General features: G+C 44.2%; 1 non-coding gene across 1 annotated transcript; it reads left to right on the top strand.

The window, feature by feature from the left end:
• The first annotated feature begins 860 nt into the window (after positions 1–860).
• LOC114816831 lies at positions 861–998 on the top strand. The gene has a single exon (XR_003764636.1). It is a non-coding gene; the product is annotated as a small nucleolar RNA SNORA7 (small nucleolar RNA).
• The last annotated feature ends 6,404 nt before the right edge of the window (positions 999–7,402 follow it).

Below are 7,402 nucleotides of genomic sequence, written 5' to 3'. Positions count from 1 at the left end.
ACTGAACACTTCTCCATTAGAGTGTAAGCTCCTCAGGGACAGGAACTGAGTCTTCTGCTTGTATTGTATTCTCCCAAGACTCAGTAAAATGCTGTTAACGTAGTGGGTTGTCACTAAATATTGATGATAAGGATGTTGATTTTGAAAAAGATGATGATATTAAAGGCCTAAAATTATATTGGGCCATGGAGTTCAGTCACTCAATCAGGATATTTATTGAGCTTTTAAAAAAAATGGTATTAGTAAAACATTTACTATGTGCCATGCACTGTATTAAGCACTGAGGTAGATACAAGTTAATCAGTGTTTATATTGTATCCTCCTGAACACTTAGTAAAGTTTTCTGATCTTAGTGGGCTGTCACTAAATACTGATGATGAAGTTGATTATCACAATGATGATGATATTAGGGTCCTATAATTATATTGGGCCATGGAGATCAACAGATCAGTGATATTTATTGAGTTTTTTTTAAAAAATGATATTTGTTAAGCATTTACTATGTACTAGGTGCTGTACTAAGCACTGGGGTAGTTACAGTCCACAGTGCACATGGGGTTCCCAGTTTTAATCCCCATTTTACAGATAACTGGGGTACAGTGAGGATAAGTGACTTGCCCAAGTGGACAAGTGGCAGAGCCAGGATTAAAACCCAGGTCCTTCTGTCTCCCAAACCTGTGCTCTATCCACCAAGCCATGCCATGAAGATAGCTGTACAAAGCATTTGGGAGAGTACAATGGGTTTAAGTAGGTCTAATCCCTGCTCTCAAGTGGCCTATAGTCTCTTTGGGCAGAAAAGCATTAAAATACATTTCAGATGAGGGAAGCAATTGAGTTTAAGGATGCATACCTTTTCCATAAGCCTCTCAGGATCATACCTGGAGAGTTTCCAGTACTCTACCAGTCTCGATTATGGGAGGGAGAATCGAGCAGATGCATATCCATTCCATTCCTAGCTTGGCCAGTGGCTAGCAAGTGGAAGACAATCTGCTACAAGTCAAAACTCACCTGTTCCGGGCAGTAGCAGCAGGGGAGAGAGTCGAGGGTGGAGACTCAGGTTTACTGCATGGAAGGAGGCAACAGTAAACCGCTTCTGGATTTTTACCAAGAAAACTCTGTGGCTACACTACCAGAGCAATTGCAAATGGAGGTGGGGCATTCTGGAAGAGATGTTTCCATGGCGTCGCTATGGGCCGGACACGACTCAACAGCATAAGACTACCTTATCCATATCCTTATTCTTATGTACTAAAACCTTGGCATTACTTCTGACTCTTTCATTCAACCTGCACAATCAACCAGTCGAGAAATCCTGTCAGTTCTACCTTCCTAATATCTCTAGAATCTGCCCTTTCCTCTCCATTCAAACTGCTTCCACACTGATCCAAGCACTTATTATTTCTTGCCTTGACTATTGACCACATTAGCCTACTTGCTGACCTCCCTATCTCATGGCTCTACCCTCTCTAATCCATACCTCACTCTGCTTGCCTGCCTCAAAAACTTCTAAGAGTTATTCATCCACCTGCACATCAATCGGAAACTCCTTACCAGCAGCTATAAAACACTCAATCAGCTCTCTCCCTCCTGCCTCACCTCACTGATAATAATAATTACAAGGTACCAGTCCACTACGAAGTAGTAGAAAATAAGTTTTCTTTAGTAACACAATCCGATGACTTGTACTTTCATATAACAAAGCCAAATTCTCACTGATCTCTTCAGAAGCACCTCAAATTTGAAGCCAAGGACATGTCGGTAATTTAGCCTTTTAAAACCTGGCACATTAAATCTAGCAGTCAGTGGAAGAAATTAGCTGGTCAAACAGAGAACTGGAATGTTTACCGGAATCAGTGACAAAATCTCAAATGCACAGCAAGTGTTTACAAGGAATGCATTTAGTGCTCCAACTCCAGTGCCAATAAACTAGCCTCAAATAATTAAAGTAGTTAACATATCTCTTTTATTATTTTTCCTACAAGCAAAGCTGGCTCCAGTCAACACCGAACACCAATATCAGTGTCCAATACACCACCTAACAATCATATTTATTGAGCACTTACTGCGTGTGGAGCACGGTTTAAGTGCTTGGGAGAGAATGATTCACCTAGAGTTTTCCACTTCTTTTTCCAGAACCAAAGGTCCTTTTCTCTTTGGCAGAGAGAATGATCAGAAACAGCATGGTTTGGGATGAAGACAACAGACAGAATCTCTGACTCCTTTCTCTAAGAGACTGGAAATAACAAGGGCTCTTTGAGCAGCAGGGCCTGCTGACTTCACAGTCATTTTAATATCATTTTCTCCAGCTCCTTATTAGCAGCTATTCAAATAGTGTGCCACCATAAAGAGTACTTGATAGTTCTTAGATTGTTCCCTCTAGTCTCCCTCTTTGAAAATTAACTGCACCATGAATCCTATAGAGGTAAAATGCCATGCTTATCCAGATACTTGTAATGTTTATTATGTACTGGGAAAAAATGTTTCTTACACTGTCAGCTTTCTCTTCTGCCCTTATGCAGTGTGTTCAGTGTGAGATGGCCAAGTCTGATGGCCACTCAAACTAGCCTCACACATAAAAAGAGGAGGAGAGGCCCAAGAAAAGTTTCCTTGTTAAGTAATGGAGTCAGTGTATTGATAAGAAGCCGTGAGCCCATGCCTGGGAGTCAGAGGACCTGGGTTCGAATCCACACTCAACCACGTTTCTGCTTGTGTGACTCTGGGCAAGTCACTTGACTTTTCTGTGCCTCAGTTACCTTTTCTGTAAAATGGGGCTCGAAGCCCTCTCTTTCTGACTTAGAGCCTGAGCCCCATGTCGGACAGGGACTGTGTCCGACCTGATTTCGTAGCATCTCCCCCAGCATTTAGAACAGTGTTTAACGAACACCTTCATTCATTCATTTATTGAGCACTTACATTGTGTAGAGTGCACTAAGTGCTTGGAAGAGAACAGAATTAATACACTTGATCGCTCCCCTCAAGGAGCTTACAATCTAGCAGAGCAGATAGCAGGTGGAGACCCTTCCTTTCCAAAATTCTAGAACGAGTCGTCTACAATCGATGCTTAGAATTCCTTAACTCCCATTCTCTCCTAGACCCCCTCCAATCTGGCTTCCGTCCCCTCCACTCTACCGAGACTGCTCTCTCTAAGGTAACCCGTGACCTCCTTCTTGCCAAATCCAATGGCTTCTACTCCATTCTGATCCTCCTTGACCTCTCTTCTGCCTTTGACACTGTCGACCATCCCCTCCTCCTCCATACCTTATCTCCCCTTGGCTTCACGGACTCCGTCCTCTCCTGGTTCTCCTCTTACCTCTCTGGCCGGTCATTTTCGGTCTCCTTCGCTGGCGCCTCCTCCCCCTCCCATCCTTTAACTGTTGGAGTTCCTCAAGGGTCAGTTCTTGGCCCTCTTCTGTTCTCCATTTACACTCACTCCCTCGGTGAACTCATTCGCTCTCACGGCTTTGACTACCATCTCTACGCAGATGACACGCAGATCTACATCTCCGCCCCTGTCCTCTCCCCCTCCCTTCAGGCTCGCATCTCCTCCCGCCTCCGGGACGTCTCCACCTGGATGTTGGCCCGCCACCTAAAACTCAACATGAGCAAGACTGAGCTCCTCATCTTCCCTCCCAAACCCGGTCCTCTCCCAGACTTCCCTATCACCATGGATAGCACGACCATCATTCCCGTCTCTCAGGCCCGCAATCTCGGTGTCATCCTTGACTTGTCTCTCTCGTTCACCCCACACATCCTATCCATTACCAAGACCTGCCGGTTTCACCTTTACAGTATCGCCAAGATCTGCCCTTTCCTCTCCATCCAAACAGCTACCTTACTGCTACAGGCTCTCGTTATATCCCGGCTAGACTACTGTGTCAGCCTTCTCTCTGACCTCCCTTCCTCCTCTCTCGCCCCACTCCGGTCTATTCTTCACTCCGCTGCCCGGCTCATCTTCCTGCAGAAACGATCTGGGCATGTCACTCCCCTTCTTAAACAACTCCAGTGGTTGCCTATCAACCTCCGCTCCAAACAAAAACTCCTCACTCTAGGCTTCAAGGCTCTACATCACCTTGCCCCTTACTACCTCTCCTCCCTTCTCTCTTTCTACCGCCCACCCTGCACGCTCTGCTCCTCTGCCGCCCACCTCCTCACCGTCCCTCGGTCTCACCTATCCCGCCGTCAACCCCTGGGCCACGTCCTCCCACGGTCCTGGAATGCCCTCCCTCCTCACCTCCGCCAAACTGATTCTCTTCCCCTCTTCAAAACCCTACTTAAAACTCACCTCCTCCAAGAGGCCCTCCCAGACTGAGCTCCTCTTCTCCCTCTACTCCCTCTACCACCACCCCTTCACCTCTCCGCAGCTAAACCCTCTTTTTCCCCTTTTCCCTCTGCTCCTCCCCCTCTCCCTTCCCATCCCCTCAGCACTGTACTCGCCCACTCAACTGTATATATTTCCATTACCCTATTTATTTTGTTAATGAATTGTACATTGCCTTGATTCTATTTAGTTGCCATTGTTTTTACGAGATGTTCTTCCCCTTGACTCTATTTATTGCCATTGTTCTTGTCTGTCCGTCTCCCCCAATTAGACTGTAAGCCCGTCAAACGGCAGGGACTGTCTCTATCTGTTGCCGACTTGTTCATTCCAAGCGCTTAGTACAGTGCTCTGCACATAGTAAGCGCTCAATAAATACTATTGAATGAATGAATGAACTGAGTATAAGCACATGTGTACATGGGGCTGTGGTGGGGATGGGGTCAGTGGCTTAGTAATTTAGGGGGTAAGACAAAACAGGTACCCCCAAAACTATTACATGAGTAATGCAATCACACTCAATCAGATGGAAGTTAAAGCCTGACATTGCTTACTCTGAGGAGAGAAAGGACTAACATCAAAGCAGCTATAGCTGTTAGCAAAACAGCTAAAAGATCTCCATCCCCAACTATTAAAAGCATTCCTCCAATCTTACCATCAATACCATTCATCTCCTACAGCATTTATTGAAAGCCTGTGTTCAGGGGGCTGTGTTTGTTAATAAAACATGCAGTACGTATGTACAAAAGAATATCTATTGGGGGATGCATATGCATTATATCAACTTTGATTTAAGAGGTTGAATCAGCATTGTGAGATTCAGAGAACTCTGCTCCATTAACCACGGCGGGGATAAAACCCTTGATAGGTCTGTGTTTCCTTAAACCTAGAAGCTACAGACTGCAGAATTAAAATTCAGGAAAAATGTCCTTATAGGACAAAGAGTCATCTGCTCTTTTATTTCCCTGTAGAGTGACTTTTCAGCAAGTGCTAATCCTGGAGGACCTGAGTTCTAACTATAGCTCTGCCATTTGCCTGCTGTGTGATCTTGGACGAGTCTCTTAAATTCTCTGTACCTCAGTTACTTCATATGTAAAATGGGGATTAAGACTGTGAGCCCCAGGTGGAACAGGCTGTGTCCAAAAGCGTAACAGATACCATTTAAAAAAAATAACAGTTTGGTACCATTTTGATGGGTCCAAGCAGTGCTAGGAAATGTGGAGATAGAATGATGTCATTTACCTGGAGTTACATGTTCTGGGATTATGGGAGATGCTGGAAGCATCTCCTACACTGCCAGTGACTCAATCTCTTCCCCTGCTCCATGAAGCCATGGTCAGCCCCCCATGTATTTCTGGGACTCACATTTTCAAAATATTGGAGGATTCAATTGATAGCATTTGTTTACAAGAGCAGTAGAATTCGCTCATCCCTCATCTCTCCCAGGGGTTAAGCTTGCAGGGAGAATCAGGATATAAAACAAAAAGCCAATTTTGTCACTACAGAAAATCATGGCACACCAACCCTTAAAACACTGCCTGCAGCTCTGGATGCGTCTTCTTAAGAAGAATATGAAGAAGCTGGAGAAATGACAGAGAAGGACAAAATGAACCTTAGCATGAAGAAACTTCCAAATGAATGTAGGGTGAGAAGACTCAGTCTGCAAAAATACAAGCTGAGGAGGGACATGATTGAAGTCACCATAATCATGGTGGGTGTGAATAAAGTGAAGCCAAAAATGTTGTTTACCATATTCCACACAGACAAGATGAGCCGAACGAGCTGGTTCCTCTAAAGAGTTGGTGCAAGCAGAAAATACCAACTGTCCAAGATTAATTAGGGTAAACTCAAGGACAAGAGGTGTCTGGTGAGTTATTAAAGGTAATGTTAGGGATATAGAGGAAAAAGTAATGGATGTTAAATATCCCCACCCTAATTATTAGGATCTCTATCAAGGAAGATAGCTTTCTCCTGGCTCCCCTTACCACTCTGTAGACCATAGAAGTGATAATAGTAATAATGATGCCATTTGTTAAGTGTTTACTATGTGCCAAGCACTATTCTAAACGCTGAGGTAGATAAAAGGTAATGAGGTTGTCTCACATGGGACTCGCAGTCTTAATCCCCATTTTACAGATGAGGTAACTGAGGCACAGAAAAGTGAAGTGACTTGCTCAAAGTCACACAACTGATAAGTGGTGGATGACGGATTAGAACCCACGACCTCTGACTCTCAAGGCCCTGCTGTAAGTGATGTGTCTTCAGGGATTGGTCTGGGTAGATGAAAGAGGGAACAACAGATCTGCACCTGACACACTCTCTACCCCTACACTCTCTCCCCCTACCTGTCGAACAACGTGGCCAGTTGGAAAGAGGATGGGCCTGGGAATCCGAGAACCTGGGTTCAAATCCCCCTTCTGCCACTTGCCTGCTGCGCGACCTTGGGGAAGTCATCTAACTTGTCTGTGCTTCAGTCTCCTTATCTGTAAACTAAGGATTCAAAACCTTGTTCTCCCTCCTACTTAAATTGTGGGCCCCAAGTGGGACAGGAACTGTGTCTGATTTGATTATATTATAGCTATCCTAGCACTTAGTACAAAGCTTGACACTTAGCAAATGCTTAACAAATCATAATTATTATTATTGCTGTGGAAATGACCCTATCAGCCAGTGTCTCAAATCAACTATGCTCAGAAGCTTCTGAGAGCAAGGCACAAGGGCTCTAGGGAATTTTAAAAGATGACTGGACTATGAATGAATGATTGGCAGAAGCTGGCAGAAAGCTAGACAGACCTTTTTAAAAATACCCAAATCCCTTCCCTCTTAGCCTAAAACCATATATATTCTTTCCAATAAGTATTTTTTATTACTATATGAGTAATTCATCCTGAATATCATTTAAAACATTTGTGACTTCTATAACAACATAAGAAAAGTTCCAGGTAAGCAGAGACACACCCAGAGTAATTTTCAAGTCTGTTATAGGATTGCTGGCTTGCCAATCCCAAAAGATCGGGCAGGATATTAACATGGCACTGAACTCCTAGTCAAGGCATAAGGCTAAGGTAAAAGTCCTCACCGGAACAA

This window comes from Ornithorhynchus anatinus, chromosome 14, assembly GCF_004115215.2.
Source record: "Ornithorhynchus anatinus isolate Pmale09 chromosome 14, mOrnAna1.pri.v4, whole genome shotgun sequence".
Taxonomy (NCBI): Eukaryota; Metazoa; Chordata; class Mammalia; order Monotremata; family Ornithorhynchidae; genus Ornithorhynchus; species Ornithorhynchus anatinus.
Note: the sequence above shows the minus strand (reverse complement) of the source record. Positions and strands in the feature narration are given on the sequence as shown.